Source organism: Passer domesticus, chromosome 2, assembly GCF_036417665.1.
Source record: "Passer domesticus isolate bPasDom1 chromosome 2, bPasDom1.hap1, whole genome shotgun sequence".
Taxonomy (NCBI): domain Eukaryota; kingdom Metazoa; phylum Chordata; class Aves; order Passeriformes; family Passeridae; genus Passer; species Passer domesticus.
Genome location: NC_087475.1, coordinates 4,342,303 through 4,358,505, shown reverse-complemented (window position 1 = coordinate 4,358,505; position 16,203 = coordinate 4,342,303). Strand labels below are relative to the sequence as shown.

Sequence of the window (16,203 nt, the reverse complement as noted above, 5' to 3'; positions counted from 1 at the left end):
AGAGCCCAGAGGGGCTCTGGGGGCTCCTCCCTGGGGACATTCCAGAGCCATCTGGACACAGCCCTGTGCCCTGTGCTCTGGGATGGCCCTGCTGGGGCAGGGAGGTGGCACCAGGGACCCTCTGTGGGCTTTCCCAACCTCCCTCATCCAGTGATTTTGTATTGTTCACCTCAGAAAATTTTCTGGTGTTTCTTTAACTTCTGCATCTATGTGGCATCACTTTCCCTGATAATTCATCCTTCTAAAGGATGCATGAAGTGGGAAAATACTTCTGCCTCCTTTGCTGGCCAGGTGCCATCTCCTCACTGCACAGAAGGTGACTGAAGCAGAGGCAGACCTCAGAATGGAGCAGGCAACCAGTAGAGATGTGTGTCTGGCTGAAGATAACAACTGAGGAGAGGAGAGAGGCTGAGGGCACTTGGTCTGCCCAGCTGGAGCAGAGGACACTGAGGGCAGAGTTCCCCAGGGACTGCAGCTCATCCCAAGGGACAGCCCCGAGCTCTGCTCTGGGACAGGGAGAGCACACAGGGAGGGATGGAGCAGGGCCAGGGCAGATTTAGGTTGGCTTTCAGGGAAAGGTTCTTCCCCCAGAGGCTGCTGGCACTGCCCAGGCTCCCCAGGGAATGGGCACGGCCCCGAGGCTGCCAGAGCTCCAGGAGCCTTTGGCCAGGGATGCCAGGGATGCCCAGGGTGGGAGTGTTGGGGGTCTGGACAGGGCAGGGGTGGGACTGGGTGATCCCTGTGGGTCCTTCCAACTCAGGATATTCCTTATTTATATGGAACAGAGACCACCTGGGTTGTTACCTCCCCCTGATAAGCCGAAACCAAACTTGTTTTGTCTTCCCCTCATCCTGAAGTGGGAAGGGTGGGGAGCCTGCCCAGGCTGCAGTTTATTCATACCCTGTTTATTCACACTGAGGGCCTGGCCTCCCATGACCAATGTCATCACAATTACCAACAATCTGCAGAGTGGTCCCAGTTTTCCAGAAGTGCTGCGGACTTTTCCAGAGGCTGCAGGGACATGGCAACCATTTCCTCTGAGTGGTTGCCACATCTTCCCCCAGCACTGGCTCTGCTTCAGCCATGAGTGAAGAGACTCCTATAAAAATTGTCTGAAAAGCACTCAGGGATTGCTTCACATAAAAGTTGCAGCTCCTCACCATATGGTACAAATGGCCAGGAATAAAGTACCTCCTTGTCAGGAAAAGCTAAAACCTGCCAGAGGCACAGGGATCCTAGCTAGGAATGATATTATCAGCTCTGGTTGGAGGGTTGTGCACCTGGACCTATTTTAAAGGACATTTTCAGTCACAGGGAAAAAATAAAGATAAAAGAAATTAATTTTTAGGGAGATACAAGAAGACACGAAATGTTAAAACATTTAACTGAGCTCCTAAAGAGACAGGATTAAATTTTTTTTTCAATTATACGTAATTCTACAACTATTGGTGAAAGAACATTTAGCATACAGAAGGGAATTATGAAACTTTAAAAAAATCACCATTCCATGAGAGACTTTTTCCTTCCTATCTCACACAGAAAACATTTTTTAAAAAGTAGTAATTTGTAAATCCAAATTGCTAATCCCTGTACCTCTGAGACCTTTAACTGGGTGCTAAAACTACCATTTGAAACGTATTTGGTATAACTTTTATTCCATCTGACCCATGGTTATAAAGTTGGTATGCAGATTTTATTTTAAGTTTAAGGGAACTCTTCAAGGCTGTGAATGCCGCTTTCCACCACAGAATCAAGAAACAGCAATGTATGCAAATCCTTTAGAGAGATTACCTTAGCTACCCAAAAATTCAACATCTAGATTAAAATTATTGCCTAGGCTCTTTTGAAATCTATTCTAAAATGGGATGAAATACCCTTAGGATATGCCTATATTTCCATGAGCTCTCAAGACAGGTTTAGCTCTCAGGGTTAGGGAAGATGGATCTTGATCCTAAAGACATAAAGTCTCTTTCCAGCGGTGCTCAGTAACAGGACGAGGAGCACTAGCCATAAATTAAAATTGAAGAAGTTCCTCTTCAGCATGAGGAAGAATTTCTTTCCATGGAGGAGGCACAGTCTCCCTCTGGAGACATTCCAAACCCACCTGGACACCTTCCTGTGTCACCTGCTCCAGGTGACTCTGCCTTGGCAGGGGGTTGGGGTGGATGTGATGCCTCAGGTTTGAGCTTTTCTATTTTTCACATTCTGTGCTGCTTTAGTGTGTGGGGCTGAGCTTCATATGAGGGGACGGTGAGCTCTGTGCACAGAGCAGGGAGACAAAACAATTCCTGCTCCAGCTGGGCACCAAGGACAAATGATCCAAATCTCAGCCCAGGAGCACAAACCCCGTGGGCTGCAGAGAGAAAAACAAGCAGGATGGGACTGCAGGGGCTGCAGCTGGGATTGGACACTGAACTGCAATGTGCACATGGAGCAGAGCTGAGCCCAGGGAGAGACCCCGGCAGCGCTCGTGCATTTTGGGACCATTTGGGTTCATCTTGGGTGCAGCCCTGGCTGGGCTCTTGTGCTGCCCAAGGTGCATCATGGAGGCCTTTTAATAAATCTCTGCTTTATTCTTTAACTCTGTCCAGCCTCTGCTCTAGCTCAGCCTTCAGAAGGCATCAGATGATCTCCAGAGATCCCATCCAACCTCAAGTAATTTGTGATTCTGCGCCAGTCATGGCAAGGAATTCCAAGCAGGGCTCCATAGGCCTCATCTGCAGGATATCAGGAAGCAGAAATAATCAGAGATGGGAAGGCAGAAAACACAAAAAAAATCCTACAAAGCACACAGCCCTAGGCAGGCAGTGCTGCTCCTGATCCAAGGGAACTCACAGCACCCTGGGATCTCACTGACATAAGTCAGAAATCAACCTGGCTCCCTCTGCTCCAAGTGGTACTGATGGAAACTCTGAATGGAGCATGCGGCCACTGCTTTATGCAGCTCCCCAAGTGTTGATATATCTGAGACCTGAGGAAGCTGTAAACAGGAATTGGTACATCCATATCACCAGTTTAAATCCAGCTCAGCAGACAGCTGAGTTTAATTAGCAGTGGGTTTAGCCCAGCCCCAGAAAACAAGACATTGTCCACACCTCACTCACAGCCATGACTTGGCTCCTCTGGAAAGGAAAAGGCTTCCTCGAGGGACAGGGACCAAACAACTCTCTCACCCTGCAGTGAATGTCTGAGCCTGTGCCTGAAGGCACTGATTTCATGGAAATGATGCTCACACAGATCCCTCCTGCTCCCCACTGTTCTCCCAGGCCAGAGGGATCATCAGTCCCTTCCCAGTGCCCAGTCCACAAGCAAATGCAGGCATGGAACCTGAGTAGAAATTTCACTGCCTAACACAACAACTTTCAGAGGCCACAGCTAACCCTGAGACTCCATCTAAGCATTTTTCTAAGGACACCACTTGATGGTAGGGCCAGAGACCTTTATTGTCACAGTCACCGAACAAGTGACATTTCCTTGGCCAGGATAGACTTATAAAATGGATTTCTAATACATCACTCCCCACCTGCTCTTCTGTGTTTTGTTTTTATATTTCATTTCTTTCTTTCTGGAATCTGTTCAGATTGGTGAGGAACCCCAGCTGAGATGGGCCCTCAGCCCTGGCTGTCCTGTGTCTGTCCCTGTGTCTGTCCCTGGCTGTCCCTGTGTCTGTCCCTGTGTCTGTCCCTGTGTCTGTCCCTGTGTCTGTCCCTGGCTGTCCCTGTGTCTGTCCCTGGCTGTCCCTGTGTCTGTCCCTGTGCAGAGGTCAGAGCAGGCCCAGGCTCTGCTCCAGGCCCAGCAATGGCCCCAGAGCCACGGGCAGGGCCTGAGCCCAGCAATTCCCCTCCCAGGAGGCACAACTTCTGCCCTGGGCAGTGCCCAGCCCTGAGCAGAGCCCAGAGGGGCTCTGGGGGCTCCTCCCTGGGGACATTCCAGAGCCATCTGGACACAGCCCTGTGCCCTGTGCTCTGGGATGGCCCTGCTGGAGCAGCGAGGTGGCATCAGTGACCCTCTGGGGTTTATTTAACCAATCTGTGTGATTCTAATACAAATCAAACCTCCCAAGCATTTTTATTTCTACTCCATCACAGCAGCTCCAAAAGCTGATTATGGTATTAATTACCATCCCTATCATTTGTCAGCCACTGCACCACATGGATCACTGCCTGGCCCAGACAGAATACAAGTGTACCATAAGCTTAGGACTTTGTGCAGAAAAACTTTTAAGAAGGTTATCAAAGAGAAATGGTTGTCATAGGATGCAGGTTCATATTTCACTATAAATTAGAACCTGATAAGCAGAGAGCCAGAGATCAGTTTTCAGCATGGGAGATTAATGCAGTGTTTCAAAAGTGCTTTTCAGTGATTTTTAATTGCAGTGACAGTTATTCAATGGCACAGATTTTTTTTTTTTTACATTACTTTCTCAGATAGATTTGTCAGAGCACAGTGCTTTCTGCTTAGCTTGATGAAACATTCTGTATTTCCTTTGGTTTGTCCTGAATAACCTAAAAAATACATGACCATGGATATAACCTCCAATCTGATTGGGGTCTTGCTTACTGTTTTCCAACTCATTACCAAATGGATTAAACAACCAGATTTAGGATGCGATTTGAGACACCCTGCTACTGATCCTGAGTGCCAGCCTGAAAAATTAGGTTTGACTATTTTTTTTCATGATTTTTCCTTATTATTTTTTGTTGCTTTCCTATGCATTTTTAATGGCCGACCAAATGTCACTGTTTCTTTTGACAGGAAAGCTTTTTTAGCCTATTTTTTTAAAAAAATAAACCCATGCTTTCAAATCTGCTTTTTTTTGGTGCACCCTAAAAAATGTGCTACAACAAAGACTTCCAATTTTCCTTTAGAAAATACATCCCACTTCATATGGTTGATGGAGGAGGCGTATTTATAACTTTGCCATTGTTTATTATTACGACTGCTTAGGTGTTATTTTTGCCCTGCAGTAAGGCTTGGAGGTGCTTCCCAGCTCTGCTCTCGTGTTTGTTTTTAGAATTAAGTACAAAGACTGTCACTCTTAAGTTCCCCACTTCCCCTGAGTCCATACATTTGTGTTGTGAGCAGCTCAGGCACTTCATTCTTCAGGCCTTTCAAAACTCCTGGATTAATACCATTAGGTCTGGGTAACTTGTTGCTATTTAATTTATCAGTTTGTTCCAGCACCTCGTCTGTTGATCCTGGCAACAGAAGCAAAATGCTTTAAGGGCGCCTCTAGAGCAGATATCTAAAGAAAGTCACACACACATCCCTAAAAAAACTCCTCCCTCCAGCAGCCAGAACTGGAGATTAGAGCCTGGTTCATGGATGTGAGCCACACCAAACCAAATGGGGGATCCAAATAACTCGGGTCTTTCTGCTGCCGAATGTACAGTACCACGTCAAGGCTCCTTATAATTAGCACAATTCATAACAGATTTGTTTTTTCTTCCAAGTAGTAAACATTCTCATGCTTTATTCAGCTGAGGTGGCTGCTGCTCTGCTCCCAGCTGTGTGTGTGTGCAGGCACACGTATCCCAGAGGCTGAGCACAATGTGCTACAGCTGAGTGACAAACCTGATCCACAGCACGGAATCACAGACTCATTCATGGTGGGAAACAGCTCCAAAATCATCAAGCCCAACCTGTGACCATCCCCACCTTGGCAAACAGAGCACTTAGTGCCATGTCTAGGTGTTCCTTGGGTCTCCAAAGCTCCCTGGGCAGCCCCTGCCAAGGCCTGAGCTCCCTTTCCATGGTCAAATTCCTGCTGCTGGCCCAGCTGAGCCTGCCCTGGCCCAGCCTGAGGCCGTTCCCTCTGCTCCTGTCCCTGTTCCCTGGAGCAGAGCCCGACCCCCCCGGCTGTCCCCTCCTGCCAGGGACTTGTGCAGAGCCACAAGGGCCCCCTGAACCTCCTTTGCTCCAGCCTCAGCCCCTTCCCAGCTCCCTCAGCCCCTGCTGGGGCTCCAGCCCCTGCCCAGCTCCGTTCCCTGCCCTGGACACGCTCCAGCCCCTCCAGGTCTCTCCTGCAGGAGCAGAACTGGGCACAGCCCTCGAGGGGCCTCTCAGAGGGACAATCCCTGCCCTGCTCCTGCTGGACACACAATTCCTCATCCAGCCCAGCTGCCAGTGGCCTCTTGCCCACCTGGGCACCCCTGGGCTCGTGTCCAGCCCCTGTCACCAGCACCCCCAGGTCCAAACCATGTTCCAGAAGACTCTTAGGGACACAATCACAATCACTCGGAGGGTATCATCCCAAAAGCACCTATTCAATCTTAACTCAACCTTAACTAAACCCTCAAGAGTGGGCTCAGCACTGCTGGCCATGTCTGCCACTTCCTTGCCCCGAAATTGTGGCAATAAGAACAAAATGAGGAGCTGGCCATGCCTGGACGCCTCTGTTGACACAAAGCAGCCTGGAGACAGATGAACCAGGGAGGGAGCTGACCTGGCAGCAGCCCCTCAGCCCTCTCCCCCCATCCCAGTGTTATTAGGGCTGCAATGGGATCCATGTGTGACCGCCCCACATGTGCACGGCGCTTCCTGAGCTCCCAGCCCTGCCGGGGCTGGGCTGAAATGACAGCATTTTATTTATAAATCTGCTGCCAGAGGCCTGCAAAGGCTGGGCTAATTCTGGACACCTGCAGGGTCCATTCAGGGAGCAGCCAGTCGGGAAAAGAAGCAGGAAAAGTACCAGGAAGAGAGAAGAGCAGCTCCAGCCCTGAAAATGGGAGTGCTGAGAACAAGGAGAGCTGCTCCCTACATTTGCTTTGGAGCATGTTTTTTGAGACCAGACAAAAACCCCAATAAATTTGGGGTTGGTTTGAGAGGTATGAGCACATGCCATGATGGGGGGGGTTACAAGTCACAGTGCCCAGGTGTGAAGCAGTGACCAACTCCCAGGCTCCAAAAAAACTCTGAGATTTGGTTCCTTTCTACCTTGAGCACATTAAACCAAGCACAGCCAAAAACAAAGGTGGGGGAGGATCAAATCTGTGCTACAGCAAACCAACAGAAATGCTTTCTGCAAAGCTTGCCTGGTAGATTTAATACGACTGGTTTTTGGAGTCTATCTATCATTTTCATTTGGCATGAATATAAATCCAAAAATCCCTTGATCCCAAGAAGGCACTGAGGAGACTCAGTCAAGATTTCAGAAGGGATGTGCTCCTCAACTTGGAAAGTTGGCAGATGATTTAATTTTGTTAGCAAATTTGACAGTGCCGTAGGAATTTTCCTAAATCAAAGAGCCCTTTCATAGGCTTCCCTACCCAATACTCAATCCAGTGTCTAAGAATAACATCCAGCCCTCATTAATTAATGATATCAGTCCGAATAATGTCAGATTGCCTCAGAGGCCTTGCCGGGAGGGATGAATCACAGTCGGCCGGCTCCAAGGCTCTCCCTCTGACAAACTCCAGTGTGTGAAGAGGGAAAGCTCAGCCTGGAAAGCTCTCACGCACGGAGCTCCAGCAGCCCTCACCCTGTCTGAGGTGTGTGGGGCACACTTGGAGATGCCACCTGGCTGTATCAGGAAGGAAAATATTATTTTCACCCTGGTTGAATGGTGCTGCACCTCCCCATGCACTTTGTGTGGTGGATGCAAGAAAGGACTGTAGAGGTCCACTCAGTTTTGGGATTTCCAGCAGAGTCAAGACCATATTTAACAGCAAAATACCGCTCGGAAATCTCTATCTGTGATTCTGGCTTTTACCAAAACTACAAACTGAGATTTCTCACAAGCCCTACTCAGCTGATCCTATTCCAACTCAGGAAAAGGCACACCAGCTGTCTGTGTAAATGTACAATTTTACTGAAGCCGTGATTATGTATGAAAACATCCAGACTGCTTCCAGAGTGCTCTGTCCTAATATTGACATAAAATTGCCTCATTTCTATTTGCAACGTGATTGCAAATCCATGATTGGAGTTTTCATGTATCCACACTCCTGCAACAGCTGAAAGCAGTGACTCCAGATCAGTCATGAATGTGAAATTTGATAATATTTGTGTATCACCATCTTTTCATGGCAGTATTGCATTCCTGGGCCTCTTGAAATATCTTCAGGCAAGAGCAATCACACTGTTTAATGCATTCACATAAATATTTATCCACAGATATCCTCCCTTTCCCTTCACAATGGCCATGGCTGGCCAGGCATGAACCTCATCCCGTGTCCCACAGAACACCCCAGTCCTGCCAGCCCAGCGTTGAGCCTGGCTCAACCTAAACACGAGCTCAGCAGAAAGGCACACGTGGCCCTGGTTGTGGGGTGCTGGTCACAGAGGTGAAGCGTCAGGCAGACAAAGCTGGGACTTGTCTTTTTTTTATGCAGTGTTTGTTTATGTGCCGCACACGTCGTGCCCGGTAACACGAAGCCACCAGTTTCGGATTACAAATATACCATAAATGCCATAAGTGATTTATTTTTCTGCCGCGCCTGGGAAAGCAACTTTGGTGTTTTTTAAAAAAAAAATCTTAACTTGACGCTGATGTATTCTGATTGCCACTGCAAATATAGATGTTTTTGTTATGCACAAGCACCGTTTTGATGTGATGGCCAAAGCTCTCAGAGGGTTTGATTCGGAGAGACTGAGCATTGAGAAAGATCCATCAGATTTTGGGACCCCCGCCACAAACAATTTTCAGTTCAGTAGGACTGGTCTGAGAACAACTTTAATGTGCTTTTTACTCTGAGGCATATTGGTTCTAAAAGCCACTGACAAGTTTCGCACACAAACATTTATGTTTGGAGGAGGCCGTGCCAAGCAAGCCTGTAAAAACCATTAAATTTAAAATTTGTTATTTCGCTAAAGCATTCTGAAAAATCACACCGAGTGGCTACATTTTGCAAAACCTGGAGACGTTAACTTCACCCCTGAAATGTGATTTCTTTTTAAATCCTTTTTTCCTCCGTAGTCCTGCCATAGGATCCACCCCAACATCTGGAGAGCAGAATCCAGGCTGACAGACTAATGCACATGTGGAGCAGTGTGTTTGCTCCTTTGCTGCTTCTCAGGACAGACACATTGTCTCCCTCTCCTTCTGTCTGTCCCCTCCTTTTCTTTCCCTCTTTTTCTTTTTTTTCCACCCTTCCTTTAATAAGGCTCCACATGTCTTGCAGCTCTCTGCTGCGAATGTGACCAGGATGTGATATTGCCTTGCACCAACACACAACGTCTGGCTTAGGTGATACCAAGTTACTGCCCTGGCTTTGAATGCCTGCAAGGTTATTAACCAGCACATCTGGCTCTCTCCCTAGGAGGGTGAGTTCTGCAGTGCCCCAGGAATTTCTTTCATACGCCACTTTTATTAGCTTTTCAAAAGAACACGGATTACCACTGGAAGGGAAGACTTAGGTCGTTTGCAAACATATTGGTCGCCAACCTGCTTGCCATGTTTGAAAAGCAACAATAACCACAACTCGTTATTTGATTTTCAGAAGTAATCCTCCTTCATTTTAGCACACTCTTATTGCTCTTGGTATGCATTAATTTAAAAAATGGCTGGCTATTTGTGATAAATAGAATTAAAAAAAAAAAAAGTTACAGAAAGCCACAAGGACAACTTAGTTTGGAAATACAGCCCCCGAAACATTAATTTATAATCCTATTTTTCCTGCAGACCTCACTCCATGATCACAGAAAGGGAAGAGAAATGTGTTTCAGGCTTAATCAAAAGAGAGAAGCGCACGTGTAGCTCCAGAGAGCAAATTTATCTCCTTTGCCCACACATGGAAGTTGCACAGGACGTGAAGTCTGAATGCACAAGTGATATTACTGTAATTTCCCATCTGGACATCCCTATTTCAGTAATGCCAGAGAGGCCTTTTCTGGTTTCATTTATTTCACTTCCGAAGCAGTTTAAGACAAACGGGAAAACTAAAAAAAAAAAAAAAAATCCATGTGGGATTGTTACAGAGGGAGCTCCCCAGGGCTTTCCTTCTACCTGCCCAGCAAAGTTCAACACTCCTGGCTAAAGTTCTCCTGAAAAAAACTCTGGAAACACCTGCCCAGCTCCCTGCCTGCCTCCCAACCCACCTGGAACTCCATCTTCCACCACCTGCCACTGCTGAGCACATTTCAAGAGCAATACTCACCATGCAGAATTAAGCAAGACCAGAAAAAATAATTGCTGGACTTGCTAATTAATCTCCTTTTGAAGCCATGTGAGGCCACATTTTCGGCAGCTGTCAGCACTCAGCAGCTCCCATTGTTCCAAGTGGGAGCTTTTTGGCACTCCCAGTTTTTGAAGGGCTGCTCCTTCATGTAGGTGTTTAAATGGGAGCTCTGCTCTCCACTAACCTTTCACAATTGCTTTTGGCTAGGCTGATCCTCCAGAAATATCCCAAAGAGCAGTGCAAGCACTCACAGAAAAATCTATTTTAAAACTAAGCATAAATAGCCCATACTCCTCCAGCCAGGGAAAAGAAACAACATTCTGTGATTTCCCCGACCAAGGGAGACAGCCAGGCAAAAAGTTCACAAACTCCACTAAATTCATACAATGAAAACAAAACAAAGATTCCTAATTATGCAAATGAAAACAGTGAATGTTTTGAAGAATGTCACAGCCTTACATGGGGATTTCTGCCAAATGGAGCAAGAATTTAAATCCATCAGATAAAATCCTGATTTTCTTTCGATTAATATCCAGACAAAAGGCATGCCTGGTTGAAACTCTAACCATAAATTCTAGTATCAGATAAATTACAGCCAACAGAACATAAAGATCTTCTCACCTCCTCAGGTTTGAATCTTCTGCAAAGCCCACCTTGGCAGCCTTAAAATTGGCATTATTCATTCAGCTCCAGCCTTCAAAAGAACCACGACTCGTTTGGTCCACTAAGGCTCATGGAAATCCTTACAGGGATTTTTGTTGTGCCTGCCTATAAATTGCATTGTCTTCTAAAGGCTTCCTGTCCTGCAAACAGAGGCACCAGCACAGAGATTCAACTGAGATTGTTTTCCCCTTCTTCTGCTGCTTTTATTTAACAAAAAAAAAAAAGGGGGTGGGGGGGGAGAGAGAACTGGTAGAAGTTCCTTACAGGAGTTGGAAGAGGACATCTGCAGGCAATTTAACATGAGGGTTTGTTTCTGTGTCAGCTGGCAACCCCTGGATAACTCTGTCATGTAACTTATATGCTAAAACATGATGTAGGACAACCAGTGAGACTGGGTAAATATGGCAGCACATCAGTTTTATTTGATTAAGATTTATACTTTTTTCGAAGGGAGCAGCCCTGCCATAAACTCAGAAAACAAATACAACCCTAGAGCTGTGAAAGTGTCCCACCCTGATCTTCAAACCCACCTTCTGCTGCAGCCCGGGAACAAAAACCAGGTTTTTTTCAGGTGAAGATGGGAATTTTTTTCCATTCCCTCCCAGCTCAGGAGTGATCCAGCTCATTCTCCTCTGCAGGTGACAGCAGCAGAATGTGGAAAGGCTCAGGCTGAGCCCACAGTTTGTGCCTCAGTTCCCTGCCTATTCCAAAGGAACACAAACCAGTATCCAAAGGGAGCTCCGGAGATAACCCAGCTCCCCAGGTTTCCTCACCCCATATGTTTAACTTCCTCCCAGCCAGAAGAATCTGGTCAAGTGAGGAAAGCTCATCCATCCTGGTTCCACTTCTGCTCTTGCATCAGATCTTACGTATTTTGACATTTATAGCCACACATTTGAACTGAGGCCCTGATTAGATTCAATTGGTAAAATTGCCTTCCTCCCCCTGCCTCCCCCTTCCTCTTTGTGTGTGTGCACGCTTTGGTTTAGATTATTAGTAATTTAAAAATCAATCTTGCAGTTAAATGTTTAATGGCATAATTGCTCCTGTTGCCTAAATTTGTTTAGTTTGTGCTTTATTAGCATGTAATAACTGAAAGTATATTTTCCTCTGTCTCAGTTAATAACTCTCTTCCATGGCTGAGGTGCTGTGAGCCGGCTGCCTGCAATTCTGGGACAGCTCTGGGGAAACTGCAGAGATTTTCTGAAGCTTTAACTTAGGAGTCAGTGGCTCCCCTTAACTCAATCCTCAGCTGGCCTCCACTTGGCTTTTTAAACTTTTTTTTGTTCATTCCGAGTTCATTTTGAGGGCCTTTTAGTCCAACTCTTGGGCAGGGAAGCTCTGTTGTCCCAGACCTGGACACGTGTGCCAGCTGTGCCGCACAGGATGGGACAGACACAGGGACAGACACAGGGACAGCCAGGGACAGACACAGGGACAGACACAGGGACAGACACAGGGCCAGCCAGGGACAGCCACAGGGACAGACACAGGGACAGCCAGGGCTGAGGCCCCTCTCAGCTGGGGCTCCTCTCCATTCTGAACACTCCATCTAACAGAGAGCTAAACACAAGTCCCCCTGTGATTAATGCAACTACACCAAGTCCCCATGAAAAGAAGGGAAGGACAAAGGTGCTTCCCAAGGAAAATTAACCCCTTCCTAATACAGGTGTACCCCTTTCTTTAAAAAGGGACCCCAGATACTGCTTAAAGTAACTGAATTATTTGGGAAGGAAGGGACCTTGAAGCTCATTCTGTTCCAACCACCCCTGCCATGGGCAGGGACACTTTCCACTATCCCAGTTTCTCCAAGTCCCATCCAACCTGGCCTTGAATATTTCCAAGAATTGGGCAGCCACAGCTTCTCTTGGCAACCTGTGCCAAGATTTCTGCCTTATTATTCACAGTATTGACATGCCAGCTTTCTGGGATCTTGGAAAATCTCTCTATGTGACCAAGTGAGGATGGAGAGAAACCTGTGTCAGCCCACCCTGGAAGGCTCACAGCACACCTCAGATTTACCTCCCTCCTTCCCAGTGTAATTTGAATTTGCAATAGCAGGTTACAGTGTCCTACCAAACATTTACTGCTGTTCAAGGAGGTGATAATGACTGCCAGCAAGTTTATCTCTTTGATCCAAGGCAATCACAGATGATATGGAATATACAACACACATGCCAAACACTCTTTTAAGCCTCAGCAGCAGAAGAAATTGATCCCTTCCGTGTCACAAAAAAACCCCCAAAACACTGTAAGCAACAAAAGCATGGGCCTAGAGATGTAGAAAAGGTGGGATATTAGGAAAAAATTCTTCCCTGTGAGGGTGGGCAGGCCCTGGCACAGGGTGCCCAGAGCAGCTGGGGCTGTCCCTGGATCCCTGGCAGTGCCCAAGGCCAGGCTGGACACTGGGGCTGGAGCAGCCTGGCACAGTGGAAGGTGTCCCTGCCATGGCAAGGGGTGGAATTGGATGATTTTTAAGTTCCTTTCCAACCCAAAATATTTTGGGATTTTATATCTCACCCATATTAGTTTAATTTAAATACTGCTGTAAATCTGAAGGGCAACATTTGGGATCTATAGGTTATTAGGCAGCAAAAAGCTGAATTTCTGAGGAGTACGTGGTAGTGAAGAAAGCACTATAGAGCCTCTGGGGAACAGAACTCACTGGCCACACAGACATAGGATTTTAGGGGCACAGCAGTTACCTTTCCTGCTCTTCTAGGTGAGGACAAGGTATACTTTTTTGATAAATAAACAAAATTGCATCAGGAAAACACATATTGCATGGAATCAGTTTCTCTTTCTAAATAAACATGTATGGACATATCCAAATACTCCCTACTGACTTGAGACAAGGAAGATTTTCCACAAAAAGAATTTGAATTGTCTTGGGAAAGAATACTGGGAATCTGAAAATATCCTACACAACAACAGGGAAAGACTTATGGCAAATGATAAAATAGCAAGCTGGTGAAAAGTATCTAATCAAATGTCCATTAATGTTTATGAGGTAATGTCTGTATTAACAATCTAAAGAAGGGGATAAAACAACACATCAGCCAAAGATACTGCACCCCAAAGTCAACTTTGGGACACCAACAGGATTGGAGAAATAATCCAAAAGGGTCTTGAGGAGATAAGAATATGGGTAGGAAATAATGAAGTAAAAATTCAGATTTAAAGAGGATGGTGCTTAGAACAAATTGAAATATGAGATTTTCTAAAACAGGAAGGAAGAGAGAGAGTGGGAGAGAGAAGAAATTAATTTTTGAACAGATGAAGCACATCACCAAGTCCAAGAGAATCATTTATCCCCATCTGGGCTGCTGGAGCAGTAGCTCCTGGAAAATGCCTTTCAGCCCTACAAGGCAATACCAAAAGTGTCATAAAGTGGTCATTTATGACCCCATTTGTGGCCAAGCAAGCCAGCTGAAAGCAGGGCTGGAAGCAGAGGTGAGGGGCAAAGCTTCCTGATCCTCACCATCCAAAATGGACCCTGAGCAGAACTGATGTGCTTGGCAACCTCCCCTCAGCCCCCCCTATAAATCTCCCACTTAAGGGAGGTGAGGAGGAGCAAAGTCAGTGTGAAATCCAGGAGTTTGAATCTCTGCAGGGTAGCTGAGTATGAGGAAACACTTCACAGTAACAAGTCATGGGGAATCATCCCTCAGGAAAGGTGAAAAATGACCCATTGCTTGAGATATTTGTGGCCAGATAAAGGCAAAATACAAATGTAGTGTATATTAAACATACAGTAAGTATGTAATCTCTGTAAGTAAGTGAGTAATCTCTGACTTGCTCAGAGATAATCTCCACACATCTTTACAGATCTGTGCAAGGATAGTCCAGGGGGAGTGGTTTCTATAACCAGTTTTCAAGCAAGAAGGACACAGTCCTTTAGAGAGTCCCAAGGCTGCTCCAGAGCCAGACTTCCTTACACCCCTTCCCTTCAGTGATCTCAACAAAGCCACACACAAAAATGACGGCCTTGGAGGCACAAAACAGCACTGGACACTTGGGCTCATGGATTTGCTGACCTCACATGCCAGGGTGGGCAGGACCTAAGGAAGAGGGGACAAATATTTTGGCAGTAGGCTTGAGAGACCTTTACAGGCTGAGATTTGGGAGCCCTCAGTCCCCGTCCAGTGCAGAGCAATAGGAACAGGAGGATCTTCTTTCTCAGTGCCCCCAAAGCAGAACCAGTTTAGTTACTGTTCCAGTTTGTCTTGTCCACCTTTCCCAACTTCTGGTAGCTTCTCCCCACCCTCAGCTTCCCACCCTGGCTCTGCTTTCCAAGACCATCCATTTTATGATTTCTACCCATCACCAGTGGAAATGTCCAGACTTTTAAGTGTCTGGCAGACTGCAGAAATGAGATTTAAACACGTCTGACTCCATGTAACAAGGGGTTCATGTAAAGCACATCTATCAGCCAGAGCTCTGAAAATGCATTTGGTACTCTTTAGTTTGCTCTTTCCTGCTTATGAAGAAGATAATTTTTGTTTAAAAATGGCCCCACTTAAGGAATTATCCATGCCATTAGTCCCTATAACAATGGAGATTAAAGTCTCTAGCCCATCCCTATCAAAATAACATACTCTTCTTTGAACATGTCATTAACACTGTTTTCCATCTGGTTGTTGGCAGCAATCTTGGATTTGCTCCGAATTGCTGAAAGTTCATCAATTATAGCACACAGAAGCCATTATCTCTCTTTTCCTTTAGCAAGGAGGTATTTGCTCAGCAGACAGAAAAGGTAGAGGTTCAAGAGCAAAGAAAAAAATAAAAAGCAGGAAGAATTTACTCACTGAACTCTATGGCAATCATTTGGTTACCATCCAGAATTTTAAGCTGCTGAGAAGTGAATCACAATTTCTGCCTAGGAGGGGATTCTAGAGTTCAAATCCAGTAGTGATTCTGGCATTATTACAGGTAACTGATGTGTGCTGACACAGCAAAGAGGGAAATGGAACAGCAAATCTGAACCCTGGCAGTGTGGGAGCTCTGAATGAGCACGAGAGGAGAGGGAGGAGTGCCACCCACATCCACAGTAAACTCTCTTTATAAACTCATCCATGGTAAACTTTATTTTCTGAGGACACAGAGTAAGCTGTGGTGATCATTCAAACAAGATTTAGGGGCTCTGGGGATAAAGGCACCTTCTCCCAGAGAGAGGCCACTGCAGGACTTCTGCCCATGGGGTCATCACTGATTCATCCCTGGAGGAGAGCTGGCTCACTGGGCAGCTATCAGGAGCAGATATTCCACATTTTCTGGAAGGATGGGAGTAGGTTATCACCCGGTGGCAGGCTGTGATTCAGCAGAACTCCATGCTCCTCATGGATCACCTCCTCATCCAGGCTGCAGTGGGTCTCAGTTTACTTCACTTGGGCCTTTGGGCCAAGCTCTTTCTATCCTTGGC

The 16,203-nt window shown here is 46.4% G+C and overlaps 1 protein-coding gene across 14 annotated transcripts in view; it reads right to left on the bottom strand.

Annotated features, from left to right (window-relative positions):
* ERG (ETS transcription factor ERG) overlaps nucleotides 1-16,203 on the bottom strand; it is a 147,346-nt gene that overhangs the window by 80,585 nt on the left and 50,558 nt on the right. For 2 of the 14 annotated variants that reach the window (XM_064406433.1, XM_064406439.1), the window contains one exon: nucleotides 10,740-10,921. The exons of the other annotated variants lie outside the window; for them this stretch is intronic. The gene's annotated coding sequence lies outside the window, so the exon portion shown is untranslated. The remainder of the gene's footprint in view (nucleotides 1-10,739; nucleotides 10,922-16,203) is intronic. 14 annotated transcript variants of the gene reach the window in all.